The following is a 20,631-nucleotide window of genomic DNA, read 5'->3' as shown; positions in this document are numbered from 1 at the left end:
CCAGGACATATCCCTATATAGAAGGGATCAGCAATTATTTCAGGCCTCTTTCACAAGAGCCCTAATCCCATTCATGTGGGTTCTGCCCACATGTGGGTTCTGAACTCATGACCTAATTATTTTCAAATGGTCCCACCATCTAAAATCATCACTTTGGAGATTAGGTTTTCAACATATGAGTTTTGGGAGAACACAAGCATTTAGACCATGGCACCCATCGAGGAGACTGTCTTGTCTAAGCTAACCCAATGCCTCATCCATACTGAGTCCTTTGTGGTGATGATAGGATGCCAAGGACTAAGGAAGCTGAATAAGGACCAGCAGCCCCAGGTGGAGTGTCTGGGATGCAAACTCCTTGATGGATTTCACAACAATATGTGAGTGTCTCCAGGGTCTTTCTTGGTTATCAGTCACTGAGTAATCCCACCCCTCCCCATACATGTTCCTACTTGAAATATGAGTTAATTACTGAGTTAGTAGACAAAAGAAGAAAAGAGCCTTTGAGAGATACTAATTTTATAGTGGAAGGTCCTCAGGACTTTATTTACTTCAGATAGCAATTACAAGTTTGGGGATCTCCAAGACCATTCTTGGGTTCCACAATCAGCTAGGACTCCAAGAGCTCACTGAAAGCTGTTATACACATGGTTATGTTTTATTGAAGATCTTTGATTTATTTTTAATTCAGTTTTTAATTTTTAGTGCAGTATAATTGATTTACAATGCTATAAATGTCGGTTCTTGTTGCACAGTGAATACGTTACACATATACATATATCCACTCTTGTTTAGATTGTTTTCCCATGCAGCATCTGGTAGTTTCTGGTGCTATACAGTAGGTCCTTATTAGTTATCTATCTTATATATAGTACTGTGTAGACATCAATCCCAATATCACAATTTATCCCTCCCCTCTTCCCCCTGGAACCATAAGTTTATGTTCTACATCTCGACTCTCTTTCTGTTTGTAAATTTCATTTGTACAATCTTTTAATATTTCACATGTGTTTTCATATGTATTTGTCTTTCTCTAACTTAACTTCACTTGGTATGACAATATCCAGGTCCATCCATATTGCTTCTGATAGCATTATTTTGTTCCTTCTTATGGCTGAGTAATGTTACTTGTATATCTGCACCACATCTTCTTTGTCTGTTTCTCTGTTGATGGACATTTAGGTTGCTTCCATGTTCTGGCTATTGTAAACAGTGCTGCAGTGAACACTGCTGTGCTCAGTTGTGTCCGACTATTTGAGACCCCAAGTATTGTAGCCTGCCTGGTTCCTCTGTCAATGGGGATTGTCCCCATGGACAAGAATAGGCAAGAATATTGGAGAGGGTTACCATCCCTTCCTGCAGGGGATCTTCCTAACCCAGGGATCAAACCCTGGTCTTCCGCATTGTAGGCAGATTCTTTACCATCTGAGCCACCTGGGAAGCCCTGATGAAGCAATGAACACTGAGGTGCATGTATCCTTTCAAATTGCAGTTTTCTCCTGGTATATACCCAGGGGATGGAAGAGTTTTGAAAGATACAGATAAAAAAAACTGCCCAGGAAAAAGGCATATAGGGCAGAGTCAAAGAAAGTGTGAAGCATGGAGCTTTTCCTCTTCCCAGGGTGTTATAGGCAGCTTTATGTTCCCAGCACCGATGTGCCGGCAGTGAGCACTTGCAGACACGGGAGCTCACTCCAGGCTCCGTGTCCAGAGCTTTTACTGGGGCTCCATCTTGTAGGCATGATTGATGCTCCATACAGCTGATCTCAGGCTCAAACGTCTCTAGAGGTGCAGCTGATACTGCATGAGCAAACCCCCCATCCTAAATCACATTGTTCATGTGGCCCAAACTTTTTACTCTAAATCACGTTGTTTGCATCCATACCAGGCTGTCCCAAGACCCTCACATAAACAATAGCACTTCTCTCAGTGTCAACCTTTGACACCTTTAGTCACCCTTCCCCAGAGGAAAACAACCTAAGGATTTAGAGAGGAGCTCCCAGGAAACAAGGGCAAAGTCCAGACTTCCCTTTGGGTGAGGCTGCGCCCTTCACTACACAGCCGGGTGGCTGGATTTGCTTGACAAGGCTCCCTCTTTGTAACTTCACACTAAGAAAATGTGAAGGGACAAACACTGGTCAAGCATTTATCTTCTTCTGGTCTTTCTCTGAAATGTTTTTCTTGCATATCTTCATTAATTCTTATGCAACTCCATGAGGTGGACACTAGTTTGAATGGCATTATGGAGAGAAGTAAATTAAGGCTGGCCTAAAGATTCAGAGCTAGTGAGTGGTGGAGTGGGAGAATGTACAAGGGCTACAGGACTCCAAGGTCACACTTAAAGCCACTATGTGGCGAAGATCCCAACATTTCTTTTTTTTAGTATTTTTATTCATTTGTTTCTTAGTTGTAGTACATCTGGTTCTTCCACCTCTGTTGTGGCCTGTGGGATCTAGATCTGTGAGCAGGGACTGAATCCCAGGCCCCCTGCATTAGGAGCACAGATTCTTAAGCACTGGACAACCGGGAAATTTCCAACACCATTTCCATTCGGAGTAAGTGTTCACATGCAAGTGCGCATCCAAAGAAGATTGTGGAATAAATATTGTCCAGTCCTGCCATTCTGTTGCACAATATATATAAATTAAGCAAGTTACAACATGAAGCTCTTCTTGCAATCCATTTAAAAGAAATAAATAAAAGACAGAAAGACATGATGACTTACCATAAGCTCATGATGCCAAGATCAAAGAAGGCTTAGGCAACAGGAGCATTTCAAATGGTCTCTTTGTCCGGCATCCCAGAAATCTGTACTCCCTGGGGCATCACACAATAATAAGATTCCAGATAGTGAAAGGCATGCCTTTCTTTGTCAAAGAGGGCCAGGGCAATTCTGAAATGGGAGGTGGGAAAGAAGACCAGTATTTAAGCCTTCAAATACAAATGCTTTCTCAGAGAGAAACATTTAGAAAAGAAAATATGTGAATGTTGAGAGTCTGAAAATTGTTTCCCTAAAATCTCTCCCTGTGAGCATACACCATGGAAAACTTCGTGTGCCCCAGAATGCCGTGGTTTGTTAATACTATCTGACTGGTCCAGTATTTTAATGATTTTCTTAATTTTGGGTGAAGCTTTCATGAACTTCCCATGTGACCAATGGTGTTGATAATTGATAAATCAATTGGAATGGGGTTCCTGAAAATGGAGTGGACAGATGAGAAATGTAATCTGAAGTCTAAGTAAAGGGAGTTCAATACACAGTGGGAGAAAGGATTTTAACTTCTCTGAGGAATGGTTGGTGAGATGTGGTCCTCAAGGTTCTAGGTGAAGGAGCCCACTCCCTGCATCAACTGAGGACAGGGGAAAGGATGGAGTCTAAGCTTTGGTGGCAAGACAGAAGTGTTTCAGCCCACAGCCCTTCATTATAGACAGAGCGAGCTCTCTGTAGGCAACAGTATCCAAAATAGGATACCAGCAACAGCAATACAAATGACCAAGCGATGGAGGAGCAACACAGACCTATTCTAAGCAAACCAAGGTGTTCCTAGTGGGAAAATTCTGATGGCCTCCCCAGCCCTTACTTCTTAGTTCTACTTTTGTCTGAGAGAAAATTTCCTCCAAGAAGGATAGGAGTTCACTCTCCTTCCAGGAAGTCAACTGGGGGGCCTAAGCCATGGAATCACTATTTGGATCTACAGTCATTTTTGTAATCATACTGTGTCTCTTATCCTTCAAGTGGTGGACTTGGAAACAGCAGTTACAATTGTGATTTTAAAGAGATACTAAATACAGATGTTCTTCTATTTTACTGTCTGTAAATTTTAGAAACAGGTAATGTGAAATTTAACATTTAAAATTGCCTTACTCAGAGGATTATTTTACACTGATTAGAACGTAAATTACCCTTAAATAAATTTGACCAAAATATTGTCAGAGCTTCATGGTATGCACACTCTGCAAATACTTCATAGCAGTGTTTTTAATAAAACAAGAAAGGCACTGAATTGATACCAATATAATAGTTGAAAAGTGAAAATCTAAGTTAATTAATCAATTGTACCATTCTTACAGGAAAACCAAATATATTCTAGTGTCGGAGGGATTTGCTTTGATTTGGTGCTGGTTTATCCCACTGGATTGATTGTCTCTTGATCATCTGGTTTTACTTTTTTATTGCTTATGCTACTTAATATATCACAGTCCTTCAAATTTGTGGATTGTATGGTCAAAAAAAAGCATGGACCTTCTCCTGGTTTTGTTGTATGGGGATAATTTTTCAAACTTTCAGTTTAGAGGAGGAAATAGGCACCCTATTTCCATAATTGGAAACTTCCAGCACCAGCAGGTACAGCTCAGATAAGGTGGGATATAAACAAAAAAAAAAGAAAAGGTTGACTCACAGCATGTTCCTCAAAGGAAGGGGTGTGTGTCCAGCTCCCTTTTTATTGACACTTAACAATTAATACTTGAGTAAAGCCGTTTATAGTATCCATGGAGGGGTGAAGTAGGGCAGGTTGGGAGACTACGTCTGTGGTCAAGCATTAAGTCTCTGGGGATAGGAGAGTAGGAAGACTTCAGCTTTAGTTAAAAGAATTTGCCTTTGCTTCCAATTTCATGGCCTCCTTTAGCCATGATATAGCGTAAATAGAAGATGGAACTTAAAAAATCAAAGAATGCAGAATGGTTTTGTTTCTGCAAATGCCTTGAACAAAGCACGTGTTTCTGTTTAAAGCTGGATAAGCTCCAATTGATATCTAGATCCTTGTCAAAATGTTTACTTTTCCATGGGATTTTTTTTTTTTTTTCCTAGTGGGCCATTCTGAAGCCATGGCTACAGCTCTGGACTTCAAAGTTGCTGCCAACTTCATTAGAAAAGCCATTGTGTTACCCCTTCCCTATCTCCATTCAAATTAAATCTTAATTTTTTAATAATCATTTTGGGCCAGAAAATGATCAATCTTAGTACCAAAAAACAGAACAAACTCAACAAAGAGTTGAAGGATATTCGCCAAAGCAACTACAAGGACAATAAATATTGAAAAAAATAGGGATACTTTGCTCTTTGGGTATCATGTAAACAACAGCAGCAAAATAACATTTTCTGTTTCAGCAGTTGTGGACATCTGATGTGAGTGTGCAAGACCACTGGAGAAGAAGTCTTGAAAATAAAAAAAGGTACTTTATACTATGGTTATTTTATTTAACTCCATAGACCCATAGAAAGTAAAATACATATGCCATGAATTATAATATTATAATTTCATTGGAAGGACTGCTGCTGAAGCTGAAGCTCCAGTATTTTGCCCACCTGGTATGAACAGCTGACTCATTGGAAAAGACCCTGATGCTGGGAAAGATTAAGGGCAAAAGGAGAAGAGGAGGACAGAGGATGAGATGGTTGGAAGGCATTACTGACTCAATGGACATGAGTTTGAGCAAAGTCAGGGAGACAGTGAAGGACAGGGGAGCCTGGCATGCTGCAGTTTATGGCGTGGCAAGGAGTTGGACAAGACTTAGTGACTGAACAACAACAACAATGAATTATAAATATGTCAAAACAGTAAATAAATAAACTTGAATGATTTTTTCTTACATTTTTACTAGAAAGTTTAACCCATAATTAAAGGCACACAGTATGATGCCAGAGACTGCAGAACTATAAAAGTAGGAAATAAAAAATATAGCTTAGAGATAACACCTATTTACCTGAAAAGATGAATGAGTTTTGTCAAAGTAAATAGTTGTGTTGGAGAAGACTCTTGAGAGTCCCTTAGACTGGAAGGAGATCCAACCAGTCCATTCTAAAGGAGATCAGTCCTGGGTGTTCTTTGGAAGGAATGATGCTAAAGCTAAAACTCCAGTACTTTGGCCACCTCATGCGAAGAGTTGACTCATTGGAAAAGACTCTGATGCTGGGAGGGATTGGGGGCAGGAGGAGAAGTGGATGACAGAGGATGAGATGGCTGGATGGCATCACTGACTCGATGGACCTGAGTTTGAGTGAACGACGTGAATTTGAGTGAACTCCAGGAGTTAGTGATGGACAGGGAGGCCTTGTGTGCTGCAATTCATGGGGTCACAAAGAATCAGACACAACTGAGCGACTGAACTGAACTGAACTGAAAAATGAAGTCTCTCATACCACTGTATAAGGGTTTAATTTCTCCCTTTCTGATTTTTAAAATTCTTTCACCAATTTTTTCAACAACTGAGTAAAACACTCACTCCTCCCAGCCTTCCCCAAGGAGTGCCGAAATTGAACCACAAAGATCTGGGTTCTGGTCCTGTGTCTACCTGCTTCTGATGCTAGGTTTATAAGTTAGTTTTTGCTGTTTAACAAATCATCCCCAAAACACAGTGCTTTAAGACAACAGTCGCTGATCAGTGCGCAATTCTACAGGTTATCTGGTTGGTTCTATCCTCTCAACTGGCTTGATGGGACTGGCTGATATAGAACAACCTCATCACATGTCTCAGGTCTTGTCTGGGCTTCCAAGAGGCCAGCCAAGGCCTCATCACTTCCAGGGAGATGGATTTCCAGCAGGAAGAAAGGGCAAATGCAATGCAAGGATCTATGCACCACATTTGCTGCTGTTTGATTGGCCAAAGCAATCATATGAGTAAGCTTAGCCAGAGTACAAGGGGATGTATAGGGAATAACACAGGGACGTGTAAATGATGGTGAGGGCAGGGGTCTTTATTGTAACAATCTGCCAGTTAACCCCTCAAGGACTCATTTTCTTCATCCCTAAATTGGAGAACATAAAAATTTGAATTTCTCTGAAAAAACTTTAGAAATTAAATGAGAAAATATATATGGAAGCTTTGAAAAATGCAGAGAACTCCATAATTACAAAATACTATCATATTTCTAAAGAAATCCTTGTTCTGGGTTGCTTTTTTCCCTCTAAGTATGATTATTATTTTTATTTTAGTTTTATATAATATGTCCCAACAAATTAAAAACATATTGACCCCTGGGAATTCCTTGTGGTCCAAGGGTTAGGAAGTCACTCTTTCACAGTGGAGGGCCCAGATTCAATCTCTGGTTGGGGAACTAAAATCCCACAAGCCTTGCGGCTCAACCACACACACATACACACCTACGACAATATTGACCCAATATAAAACATTTAAATTTAACATCAAAGTCACTACTTTTTTAAACTGAAATTTTAATATTTCAGCCAGTCATCTAGGTAGTATTCATCAATTTAGCAAACAAAAATCTGATGTCTTGTCAACTCTTTACAGAATTAAGACTTACATATTTGGCCAAAAGAGGTGGCCAGTGTAAAAAAGTTGGCTTTTATATGGTGTCTGGATATTACATCTATCTACACTAAAGATTTTGAATCACTATTGATCCATTAAATTCTTCTATTTCATTTTGTTTTTAAAAGATGGTACAGTTGCCTGCTTTTGAATTACTTTAAGTATTCTAAATTATGCCCTGAGATTAAAATGTCTCTTTCTGAGAAGAGTGATTTTTTTCCCTACCACACCCAATGTATCATCTTCTTCACTAAATTTCTTGTAGCAATAAAAGTTCTAATTTTTAATTTCTCAAACACACTGTCCCCAGGAAGTAGAAGCTTTATGGAAAAATGAGTATCCTGTCTTAATATAGTGTCCCCATATGGCTACTGTTCTTAAAGACCCAACTGACCATTCTCTCCCACCATGCAGAACTTTATCCAGTACACATTTTTACATTTTTTTTCTTGCGGTTCTCTTCTTTTTCTCCAATTTCAACTTTAACCATCTTGTTTTCGTTTTATTCCCCTATTGTATCATTAGCCACAGGATTTCTTAGCAAACATAGGAGATTCAATGTAAATTTGAGTGATTGCTCTATGATAAAGAGGAGAAGGCACTGGCAACCCACTTCAGTACTCCTGCCTGGAGAATCCCATGGCTGGAAGAGCCTGGTAGGCTGCAGTTCATGGGTTCACTAAGAGTCGGACACGACTGAGCAACTTCACTTTCACTTTTCACTTTCATGCATTGGAGAAGGAAATGGCAAACCACTCCAGTTTTTTGCCTGGAGAAGCCCAGGGACAGCAGAGCCTGGTGGGCTCCCATCTATGGGGTCTCACAGTGTTGGACACAACTGAAGCAACCTAGCAGCAGCAGTAGCAGCAGCAGCTATGATAAAGAATACAACTTTGAGATATAAATAAGAATCATTAAAAGAAACATGGTAATTGCTTAAAAATAAGTTAGAATGTGGTTATCCTAATGCTATATAATTCTTTAACCACATTCATCTTGATGAAAAGTTTGAGTTAGGTATTTGATAGGCCTCAAATGTTTTATTTTCTTGGGCTCCATAATCATTGCAGATGGTAATTCAGGCATGAAATTAAAAGATGCTTGCTCCTTGGAAGAAAAGCTATGAAAAAACCAGACATGTATTAAAAAAGCAGAGATATCACTTTGCCAAAAAATGACTGTATATTCAAAGCTATGGTTTTTCTAGTAGTCAAGTATGGATGTGAGTATTGTACCATAAAGAAGTCTGAGCTCTGAAGAACTGATGTCTTTGAACAGTGGTGCTAGAGAGGATTCTTGAGAGCCTTAGACTACAAGGAGAATAAACCAGTCAATCCTAAAGGAAGTCAACCTTGAATATTCAAAGGAAGTATTAATGCTGAAGCTCCAATACCTTGGCCACCTGATACAAAGAGCTGACTCATTGTAAAAGACCTTGATGCTGGGAAAATTTGAGGGCAGGAGGGGAAGGTGGTGACAGAGGATGGGATAGTTGGATGGCATCACTGACTCGATGGACATGAATTTGAGCAAACTCCAGGAGATAGTGAAGGACAGGGAAGCCTGGTGTGCTGCAGTCCACAGGGTCACAAATGTCAGATATGACTTAGTGACTGAACAACAAGAAGAACAAAGCCTCACATGTGGATATGAAGTTTAATATTTATGAAATATAAGGAGTCTTACATTACACATACAGAATAACTTCAGTACATGTGAGTTGTAATAAAGGCTAATCACAGCACAAGTAAAAGGCCAAATGTAATCACAATTCTTTGATTTGTTGTTACTACCAGTTTCTAATTGTTGTTGCTGCTCAGTTGCTAAGTCATGTCTGAATCTTTTGGGACCTCCTGGGCTGTAGCCCACCAGGCTCCTCTGTCCATGGGATTTTCCAGAAAAAAAATATTGGATTAGGATGCCATTTCCTTCTGCAGGGGATCTTACCTATAGAACCCAGTGCTGTCTCCCAAGGTCATGTGAGGAGGCTTGTCTCCAGGATAGACAGGAGTGGAGGGTTCGTTCGCTCCTAGGCTCATGAGTCCATGTGTCTGCCCGGAAGTCCACTCATAGGAAGGACAAACCACAGGGAGCAAGTGTGACCTGTGAGTCACAGGCTGGGGATCTTTTGCTGTTTTTGCCTGGCCCTCCCAAAGATAGGAGAGAGCTGATAGAATTCAGCATCCTTCCCCAAACTTGTGGCTCTCTTCAGATTTTAAATGTCTTTCTTTGTATAAGCTCTTCCCCAACCTTGAGTCCTGTCCCCTTCCACTCCCAGGGAGCTCCTCCAAATCCTATTTCACTTCCTTTTTGAAAATTCTTGTGACTTTCCCAGATAAATCAGCTCTTCTCTCCTTTGGGTTCCTATGTTAGGCTTTACTTACATTCAAAAAAATGACTACAACTGGACTAATTGTTTATTCACATATTTATCTGTTTCTCATGAAAAATTTGGGACCAGCAAGATTAAATTCAAACAATAAACCTTCATAAAAGTTAACAAATATATATTTAATAAATGTATGTTGAAGAAATGCTCAAAATATATTATTTATTTATAAGTTGGTTATCAAGGTCATTTCTCATGCCAAAATGCCTTAGGCTATGTTTCAGGATAATATTAAATTTTTATTAATGTAAAGGAGTAAAGTAGTAAACTCAAAATCAGTTAACTATTTTGAAAATATGAATAATTTCAAAAATTTCATCTATAAGCACAAATTCTTAAGATAAAGGAATCCTTGAAAAATATCGAGAGTTTTACTTAACATTCAACTTATTACTATGGATCCCCTCTATGGCAAAGGGCAGAGGGTTTATTAGGAAAGTCTGAGGAATCTTATTTTCTGTCATTCAAGGTCAAATGCCTGTTGGATAAATATTACAATCTAGACTCTCTGCCTTTCCCCTCCTATGTCAGGAAAATTTCACAAGTCATCAAGTTATTCAGATATACATCTTCATAGATTCTTATGCCAGTTAATACAGGTGAAATAGGAATATGAAGGACCATATAAAAACATATGGTCAAAGTTTCCCTCTACTTTTTATTCCAAGATGTAGGTTATTTTTCCAATTGACATATAAGATCATACACGTTTTAGGTATGCAACATAATGGTTTGATATTTGTATATATTGCAAGATTATCACCACAGTAATTCCAGTGTTAATTTTCTAGTGTGACCCATCATTACACACTGCTTCAAATTTTTCTTGTGGTGAGGACTTAAAATCTGCTCTCTTAGCAACTTTCAAGTATACAATACACTATTATTAACCATAGTCACCACGCTCTGTATTATATCCCTGTGACTTGTTTATAACAGGAAATCTGTATCCACTTCACCCATTCTGGCTCCCCAACCCAAACCCTGCCTCTGGAAACCACCCAACTGTTCTCTGTGTTTGTATTTTGTTGTTTGTGTTTATTGGTTTTTGATTCCTCATTTAAGTGAGATCATATAGCATTTGTCTTTATCTGACTTATTTCGCATAGCATAATGCCCTCAGGGTTCATTCATGCTATCAGAGAGAGCAAGATTTCTTCATGGTAAGTCCATAACTAATACATTATGATTACTTGCATAATCCTGAGGATAATGTTGGTTAGCACCACACCCTGCTCACCCCTCATGGTGAACAAATTGTTGATAGTGGTATGATTCATGTAAGTTACCCTTTAATTGTTCCCTGTCTGTTTGCTTGACGCCATTTTGCTACCTGGTCACCTGGACCTGACCCCCAGTGTCCAGTGCAAGAGCAAGCATCATTAGCACCTGGCCATGAGGTGGGACGTGGAACAGCTGCTATACTTTGGCAAAAACCATTACGACTATATAAAAATAAAACTGGAGTGAAGTAAATACAATTTTTACTAGAGAAACCTTATAGTATATTAGTTTTAAATCAAAAGTGCAATGCAGTGACTAAATTTTGTGAAATTTAATGCTTCACAATTGCTTGCTATTTCTTTCCTTGGCCATTTCAGTTCATGTGAAAAAGTTATTTTAAGAAATGAGTATCACTATTTATAAAAATACAAATCCATCAAAGATGCTATCCAAAATGGAAAAAAAAAATTAAGATCATTGTCACTTTATAATTGGCAAAGCAAAGAACATCACACTAATAAAACTTAATTAAATCATTAAATATTTAAAATGAATTCCTAACTCTTGCTTATTTAATGGTTCTCTTTTATATAGTTTAATCCCCATAATGAAGTCTATACATAAAGAAAATTCAAATGTAAAACCAATCTATGTAATGTATTCCTCTCAATCAAAAATTCCATTTCCTTTATCCTTCCTAAATTTAAATCATCTCAAAACACTACATCTCAATTTATATTTCACTCATATCAGAAAACACTTAATAAAATAGGGTTACAAATACATCACTTACAAAGTAGTTGCATCTTTAAATATAACTCATTCATTTCACATGTTTCATTTCATTTCACTAATAATGTATAATAATATTGTCCAATTTAGAATGAATGTCGTATTTCTGGTAGATGAGATATTGAATATTTACGAACTCCATTTTTAACATCACTCACGACCAATTATATAGATACATATAAGTCTTCAATATCCTTCAGAAAGTATTTCTAACAGTGAGACATAGGAGTTTTACTTTGAATAAAAGGCAGAATTAGATACATAATTACCTTATTTAGTAAAAATACAATATATTGCCATATTACTACATGGATTTGTATACATCTATGGAGAAGGCAATGGCAACCCACTCCAGTACTGGCAAATCCCATGAATGGAGGAGCCTGGTAGGCTGCAGTCCATGGGGTCGCTAGGAGTTGGACAAGACCAAGCAACTTCACTTTCACTTTTCACTTTCATGCGTTGGAGGAGGAAATGGAAACCCACTCCAGGGTTCTTGCCTGGAGAATCCCAGGGACAGGGGAGCCTGGTGGGCTGCTGTCTATGGGGTCGCACAGAGTCGGACACGACTGAAGCAACTTAGCAGCAGCACATCTATAAGATAAGCACTTCTCCTGCATTATACTACATATTTTAAAATTTAAAACAAAATCAATAAATACCATAAGTAACCAAACACATCACACAATACACAAGCATATTCCTGGGTTGTTTTACCTGACCACATAAGAGTGGCAGACTGAGCATTTCCTCATTTCTTGGTTTATTCCCTTGTGGCTCAGCTGGTAAGGAATCTGCCTGCAATGTGGGAGACCTGGGTTTTATCCCTGGGATGGAAAGATCCCCTGAAAAAGGGAAAGGCTACCCATTCCAGTATTCTGGCCTGGAGAATTCCATGGACTGTATAGCCCATGGGGTCGCAAACAGTCAGACATGACTGAGTGACTTTCACTTGCACTACACTAAAACTGGGCTTCCCAGGGGACTAGGTGATAAAGAATCCACCTGGCAGTTCTGGAGACGCGCGTTCAGTCCCTGGGTCAAGATGATTCCCCTGCAGTGGGAAATGGCAACCCACGCCGGTATTCTTGCCTGGAGAATCCCATGGACAGAAGGAGCCTAGCAGCGTATCGTCCACAGAGTCACAATAGAGTTGGATAGGACTTGGTGACTAAGCGCGCATGCACTGCTCTAATGCTAGCATTATTCTGCTTTAGCAGGAAAAAGGAATTATAACCCTTACTGGACCCATAGTCTGGATAAGTAAGGAAATCTTTCTCCCTTCAAAACTTTCAAATGCCCTTTGAAAACAGAAAGGCTTTAGACTGCTCAGTCTGGAAGCCCAAACCCAAACTTTCTACTTTCAAGCCACTGATCTCACTTCTCTTTCATCTGACTACCGGCTTCTCTCACCATCCGGTTTGTTGCCTGAATCAAACACTGGAATCAGTTTACAACCATCCAAATCTGCCAGCTCTCCCTGACATCTTTTCAGTCTCTCCACGTGGCCTTCCAGTACTGGTCTCTCACTGCAGCTTCTCTGACACTCCGCACCGTCCCGGCAAGCAGCCTCCTCATCTCAACCTGGCTTGAGTGGGTATTCATTCCCTTCTCCAGCGATCTTCCTGACCCAGGGGTCGAACCCAGGTCTCCTGAATTTCAGGCAGATTCTTTACTCTCTAGCCACCAGGGAAACCCTGCCTCTTTCCTGGTTGTATTATATTAAGTTGGCCGAAGGGTTCGTTCTGGTTTTTCTATATCATCTTGCAAAAACCCAAACGATTTCCGGCCAATCCAATATTTTAAGGCCACTTAACAGCTTGTTTTAAACAAGCTGTTTTTTTTAGTCTTGTCTTTTCTTAGTCTTCTCAGTACTCTGCAGAAAAAGCAGTACTGCAGTACTTGGTACAGTACTTGCAGAGAAAGCAATAAAACCTTTCAGAGCAGGAGTAGTGTCTCAGAGCATAACGATCTGCCTCAGTGAAGTTCCTCTCCAAATGTACCACTTCAGTTCAGTCAGTCAGTTCAGTCGCTCAGTTGTGTCCGACTCTTTGAGACCCCATGGACTGCATGGACCACTTCAAGCTGCTGCTTTACTTTTTAAATGAACAATTAAAATACGAGAAGAGCCATACACAGTTTCTCCTGCTTTCATATGCTTAACAGGCACCGTAGTTATACCTAAGGCCGCGGTAGTTTAGATGTCTAGTTTACAATCAAAAAATTCATGATTTGTGGATAATGTTAGACTGGGCTTGCCTGGCAGATATGTTAGGAACAAAAATCCTGCTTTCATATTCTTCCTCAAATTTTCTCTAACTTCACACCTCCTTCAATGTTCACCATTCCTTAAGGATATGATCCAAATTTCTCAATGTGTCACATGAGTCCCCTGACAATCTGACTCTAAATTATTTTACACACCCCAACTACACAGCCAATGCTCCAGACAAGATGGACTATTAGGAACATTCAACTCTCAGCCGCTCTCTGGAAGAGCTCACTCATTCAAAGCCATGATTTTGACATGATAAGCCTACTACTCTAAAACTGCCCATTATTCAGCCATCTCTCAGATTTCAGCAAATAAGGAGATATGCTTTATGCCTAAGGCACTAGAAGGTAAGGAAGCATTATCAGGTAAACAGAAAAAAAAAGGTCAAAAGGGAAAGTTGTGAAATACTGAAGTGTTCAAGTGCGTCATTTCATAACTTTAAAGGGACTTCATACGCTCCCTGGGGCTTCCCTGGTGGCTCAGATGGTAAAGTGTTTGCCTGTAATGCGGGAAACCCAGGTTCAATCCCTGGGTCGGAAAGATCTCCTGAAGAAGGAAATGGCAACTCACTATAGTACTCCTGCCTAAAAAATTCCATGGCTGGAGGAGCCTGGTAGGCTACAGTCCATGGGGTCGCAAAGAGTTGGACACGACTGAATGACTTCACTTTCTTTCTTTCTCATATGCTCCAGTTTTAGAAAATGAAAACATCGATTAAAATGTACATTATTATCTGTTTGTTCTTTAAACATTTATATAGAGTTTTATAAAGGGATAATAACCTTTGAATCTGCTGTTAAAAAAATGTTTTAGATGTTTGTATTTTTCTTGTATTATTCTGTTTCTGTCTCTTGTGAGGAAACTTACCACAGCAAAGGAAAAGGAAAGACTGCTATCGTGACATAGTATGAGTTTATTGTCCAAGATTAACCATTTCAACATATCACTATTACATTTATTATCTAATAATATCATTTCAATAAAGTATATTCTCATCTTACCTGATAGCTCAGTTGGTAAAGAATCCACCTGCAATGCAGGAGATCCCAGTTCAATTCCTGGGTCAGGAAGATCTGCTGGAGAAAGGATAGGCCAACCAATCCAGTGTTCTAGCCTGGAGAATTCCATGGACTGTATGGTCCATTGACATGTATAATCCATAGACATGTATATTCCATGGGGTTGCAAAGAGTCGGACATGGCTGAGTGACTTTCACTTTCCCTGCGGTATCAACATTTGATGCAAGCTTCCTAAATGTATTAAAGTTTCTATATCATGGGGAGGGATACTAAGAAAGCTTGGTTATAGTGCCTGTCATAAAAAATGATAAATGCATTTGTAAGAATTGTTATTGAGTTTCCAAGTCACGTCTGACTCTTTGTGAGCCCATGGAAGGTTTGTGCTTATCTCCAGAAGTATCCTTCAAGTAACTGACTGGGCTATACTATCATTTAAACAAGAAGGCTGCATCAGCCAAACTTTAAATAATACACTCTCTAGGTCAAAGAAGGCATAAGCTCCTAAGATGTGGAATCAAAAGAAAAAAAGGATCAGTTTTGTGAAATCTCAAAAGATTTTTCAAGATTGAAAAATCTGTTTCAATTTCCTTTCATTCACTTAGATTTTTACATTTCCAAAATAAGGTTAAAGCTCCCGTATTTGTTATCTTGGACTGCTATAACAGAATACCATAGACTCAGTGCATTAAACAACAGAAATATATTTCTTCACAGTTTTGGGGCTGGACATCCCAGATCAGGGTGCCATAAGGTCATGTTCTGGTAAGGGCTCTGTCTTCCCAGCTTGGCTTCTCCCTGTGTCCTCACACGGTGGGGGGTCGGGAAGAGAGACAGACAGAGACAAAAGAGAAAACTCTCTGGTGTTTCTCCTCAAAAAGACACTAATCCTACTGGATTACTGTTCCACCCTATGAGCTCATTTAACCTTAATTAATCTTCATAAAGCCCTTTTTCCAAACATGTACTTTGGGAGTTGAGGGTTCAACACATGAATTTGAGGGAGACACATTCAGTCCATAACAATACCTGACATAAAGCACTTTGGGGAAGGGGCTGGGAAAAGGAAGCATGTTGAATCTTTGGCTCTTCAGTGTCCCTCTGGGCATTCTTCACGTGCACTCAGTAAATACACAATAAATGAGAACTGCACTACAGTGAACTGTGTGGATGGAATGTGTTAAACAAAGCTGAATCCTGGCCATGGAAACAAATGATGACAATTCTTTAAATGCTACAAATGATTGTTATACGATTTGCAATGAATAAGTTTAGACCTAAAATAGAGGGTTGTTTTAGAATTGGAAACAATTATTCTCTTTCTGATGAAGTTACTTTGAAGGAGTGTGTAAACTTTTAGGTCAATCAAGGAGTCCACAGTAGAGCAGACAAATAATAAAAAAAAAATAGTGCTCAATGTTTCTATTAAATTCCATAGTCCTTTATATTCACTAGCTTTTCTTTCATCCTCCATTAAGTCTTTTTAACTAATTTATTTTTATTGAAGGATAATTGCTTCACATAATTTTGCTGTCATCCTCCATTTTTGACTGTCATCTTTTTTCCAAATCTCCCAAGTAATCTCTTTAAATGTTCACAACTTCCACTAAATATTAGTTTTCCTCTATGCATGTGTTAGCTAGTTTTTGTTGTTCTTAGTCTCAGTCCATTGCTTAGTGTTTCCTAGAATTTTGTGCCGTGTCTTTCTAACTACTTTGCCACCATCACCAACATTGTATTCTGCATCAACAGTGAACACGAAGCTGTAGGTGTGTGGATTCACAGGTTAGTCAAAGAAAAGTTATAACTTTATAACTCCTATTAAGAGAGCATATTGGTCCCAACCTCAGTAAACAAGAGATGAAATGTTTATAAATTATCTCTATAAACAAGTGTTTATAGATATAATGGAAAGAAAAAGTAGGAAAAAGAATGACTTTCAAATTTTTATGTGATCTTCAGAAAAATTAGACATCTATCAAATGTGTTAATATTCTGGTAATGGGTTCATTTATTGAATGCCCAAATAACTCTAACTCTGAATTTGCTTGATCACTTCCAGAATAAACAGTATGCCCAGGGCAGAGACTTAAATCTCTTCAACAGTTGCCATACCTCCTCCCTCCCCACCCCTCAAAACAAATGAGCAACTGAGCAGACAGAGGTGACTCTTTTTGTCCAGTTTATCACTCAAGCAACCGAGGCAGTACACTTATGTTACCAAGCTTCATATCGTTAGAGGTTACGGTAACCACTCATGCAGAGAAAAGTGGAAGAAAAACAAGCAATCAAAGAGAAATTACTTCTGCAGTTGATAAACTATGAATAAAATCAAGTGATGGCTAAATATCTGTAGCAGCAAAATAAATAACCAATCTATAAATTGCCCATACAGTATAAACTAAGATCTTATATTTTATTTTACAGCTTTTACCACCTTCAAAAAATTTGGCATGCACATAGGAATAACAAAGAGTTTTTTAGGTCAACTGCTCTGAGTAAATGTCACATGTTACCAAGCACACTGAAGTATACTTATTTTAAGAGATTGTTTCTTATGGTTGCATAGGATGAAATCCTTCTGAGGTGGGTGCTCATTTTGCTGGTCTCCTGGAATGACTCTTTGCATCACCTAGTCACAGAGCTGCAGGATATGAAAGGAGCCTTAAATGCTCTTCCATCAAAGGCCAAAGAGATTGAGGAAGACAACAAAGTACTTCAGGAAGGCATGGAAACTATAACTGGCCAGGTGAGCAGCCTCCTGAAGGCTTCCTTGCTTCTCTCATGAATGAAAGAGGTGACCTCTGTAATAAGGAATGTGTTATGAGATTTCTCACTTAGTAAGAACAAGATTCAGGCCTTCTATATTCTGGATTGCTATTACAGGAAGCAAAAGCCTAGTCATTCATAGTCATAGATTCTCCTGTCAGTGGATTAGAATTCCACTGCAATTTTTGACAGGTGCAGCCTTCCCTGAATTGCACACAATTCCACCAAAACTGTGCCTCTTCCTGGTCACAGGTGACTGAAATGTTTTCGAGGGTAAGAGAACTACAGAATAATTTCCAAGATAAATGCTTTCTTGAAAGTATATCCCAGGACATTCATTAGTGAAATTCCACTATTTTCTTTGTCGTCCTCAAACCAAAAGAGAGAGAGGGAAACAAGAAGAGAGAAAGTCAAAACTAAACTCATACTTGAGTTCTGCTTCTAGTTTTTAGATTACTAATAGATATCTGATGTGCTGGCTATAAAACACATGTCTAGGGAATTTCATGTCTCTTCCCGTAATCTTAATTTGATAATTGGATGGAACAAAGAAGAGCAAATACTAATAAAACTCATAATTTATTATCTTTTGGTGCTTAAATTCATCCTGGAGTCAAGGAGAACATGATTACTCCTTGTGGTCAGGACTCCCATCGCTGCAGTCAAAAGATGAAGATGCCCACCAAACCACTTTGAATAACCTGCCCTAGTGCCTGTGCATGGATGCAAGTAAGATTAACACTTACCTCAGGCACCTGAATTGCTGAATCATCTACAACGAGAAGTGCTAAGCCCATATCCCTCACATGAACTTCTGAGATGGTTTTTAGTGATCCATCCCATAGCAAATTTCTTTGAGTTTTGCATCTTTTTCATGCGTGCCTGAGTGCAATGGATCTCATCTTAAAAAAGTAATCTGTAGAGACGTCAAAATCTAAGAAGGCTATTTTTCAATATTTCTTACTTTCATTTAAGAGAAAAATCAAAAGAAAATCCATCCTTACCATTGACAGAATGAAGTTCTGATGAAAATTTGTCACAGATAGGAGAAGCTGGCATTACAAAGAAGACCATTAACAGCTTACTTTAGAATCCTAGCAAGTTATTCTGGGTCAACTTATTAGATAATTATTCATTATGTTGGTTATCTTACCAAGAAAACTGAATTCTCAGGATTCTTTATGAAAGTCAGCCATGTACTATTAGCCAAGTTTCAGAGTGTTACAACAGACAATAAAAGTACTTTGCACCTGGGTACCCAAATAGCATGAAGTTTACAGAACTGTCTAAAGACTGTTAGGATTCTGTCTTAGTCCTTCTGGGTTGCTGTAACAAAATAACAGATTTATAAACAATAGAAATGGATTTGCACAGTCTGGTCAGGCAGGGTCCTTTCTAGTCCCACACTTCTTACTGTATCCTCACATGGGGGGAAGGGTTAGGAAGCTCTGTGAGTCTCTTATACATAAAAACACTTATCTCATTCAGGAGGTTCTGTCCTTATAACTCCATCACCTCCCAAAGGCCCCACTTAAGAACACCACTTAAGAGATGATGCCAAGCAAAGTGCAACAGTGGATTGAAGTACAGCTAGGAGCCATCTGAATGTGAGAGCAAGGAGTTTTTGGATTAACACAATTGCAATGGCTTTATGATGGAGTTCATGCAAATATAGGAAGACAGCATATCTGTCAATTCATTTAGGATTACGTATCTCCTACATCCTGGACAAGGCAACTGAGATATTAATACATGTAGTATTTAAGGTATCAGTGAATAATCAAGTCTGACCAAAACACAAGTGTTCATTTTTTTAACAGACATGTGATACCTCTCATTATTATGCTCCCAAGATACGCTGTTAAAATGGAGAAAATCTTGTAAGCATTGCTTGTGTATTAGGGAGCATCATTTATGTCAGTTTGGAGAGTTTGTACTTATTCTACAAAGCAACAGGAAACCAGGAAATTTTAGTGCAAGAGTATAGTATGTCCAGAATTATAAAAGAGAAAGATTAACCTGGATTGTGGTCTTGTGGGTAATGTGGTTGGTAGACAAAAACAAGCAGCCCAATAAACTTGGAATATTATGACACTGGGAGAAGGCAATGGCACCCCACTCCAGTACTGTTGACTGGAAAATCCCATGGATGGAGGAGCCTGGTGGGCTGCAGTCCATGGGGTCGCTAAGAGTCGACAGGACTGAGCGACTTCACTTTCACTTTTCACTTTCATGCATTGGAGAAGGAAATGGCAACCCACTCCAGTGTTCTTGCCTGGAGAATCCCAGGGACAGGTGAGCCTCGTAGGCTGCAGTCCATGGGGTCACACAGAGTCAGACACGACTGAAGCGACTTAGCAGCAGCAGCAGTATTATGACACTAAAGGAAAATCAAAAGGGCTCTGCCAAGGGAAAAGAAGCAAAGGTTGTGAGAGATACAGGGAAAGAAATAGGCCTTGACCATACAGCAGGAATGAGGCAAATATGAGTCAAAAATGCATCCAAAAACACGGGACAAGATGAGTAAATAAATGACAGGAAAGTAAGAGATAAGAGATAAAGAGGTAAATTAAGGTTTTTGTCCAAAAGCATCTGAACTTTACTTTACTGTATTTCATCAAATTAGTACCAGAAATAAATTTTTAAAAAGTTAAGTTACTGCAGCAAATCATAGAAATAAGCACTCGAGAGCTTCTTCTAGACAGTATCAAATACCAGAACCAAAGCATCACTACTCAGTGATAACAAGCAGTAAGTCACTTGTCACTTTCAACACTCGCGTAAGACATACATTGTAAAGCATAGAGGGTTAATACAAATAAAATGTAAAAAGTCTATCCCTTTACAGAACCAGCCTGACCCAAAACCTAAATAAAATGTAAGTAATGCTCTC

The 20,631-nt window shown here is 39.0% G+C and overlaps 1 pseudogene; it reads left to right on the top strand.

The window, feature by feature from the left end:
* Positions 1-207: 207 nt before the first annotated feature.
* The window catches only part of LOC147347617 (regulator of nonsense transcripts 3B pseudogene), an 84,744-nt pseudogene continuing 64,320 nt past the window's right edge, over positions 208-20,631 (top strand).

This window comes from Bos grunniens, chromosome 23 (assembly GCF_055505025.1).
Source record: "Bos grunniens cultivar Pamir isolate PY7600 chromosome 23, Bosgru_T2T1.0, whole genome shotgun sequence".
NCBI classification, from domain to species: Eukaryota; Metazoa; Chordata; class Mammalia; order Artiodactyla; family Bovidae; genus Bos; species Bos grunniens.
The sequence above is the reverse complement of the archived record's forward strand: the minus strand, read 5'-3'. Positions and strand labels throughout refer to the sequence as shown.